The following is a 611-nucleotide window of genomic DNA, read 5'->3' on the forward strand; positions in this document are numbered from 1 at the left end:
CTAGGGGTCATAGTTGGAGTGGTCTGGTGGTGGTCATCGCCGTTTTGCTGTTTTGGGTGGTGGTGGCGGTGGTGGTGGTGGTAGTGGTGGTAGTGGTGGTAGTAATGGTTATAGTTGTGGTGATGGTGGTAATGGTGGTGGTAATGGTGGTGGTAATGGTGGTGGTAATGGTGGTAATGGTGGTAGTGGTGGTGGTGGTGGTGGTGGCTCCTAAGCTCATGGATAAAGGCAGACAGCGAGGGCCTTATCTTAGCCGCTCAAGATGGGGTAAGAGGACTAGTCGATTACATCGACTCTAGTCATCACCTGACACTTATTTTATCGACCCTGAAAGGATGAAAGGTAAAGTTGACTTTGAAGGAATTTGAACTCAGGACGTCGAGACAGACAAAATGCTGCTAAGCATTTAGTCCAGCGTACTAACGGTTCTGCCAGCTCATCACTTTGAATAATAATAATAATAATAATAATAATAATAATAATAATAATAATAATAATAATAATAATAATAATAATAATAATAATAATTTTGGCACAAAGGCAGCCATTTTAGGAGAGGGGACTAGTCGAGTACATTGACCCCAGTGTTCAACTGTTACTTATTTTATCGA

Source organism: Octopus bimaculoides, chromosome 7 (assembly GCF_001194135.2).
Source record: "Octopus bimaculoides isolate UCB-OBI-ISO-001 chromosome 7, ASM119413v2, whole genome shotgun sequence".
Taxonomy (NCBI): Eukaryota; Metazoa; Mollusca; class Cephalopoda; order Octopoda; family Octopodidae; genus Octopus; species Octopus bimaculoides.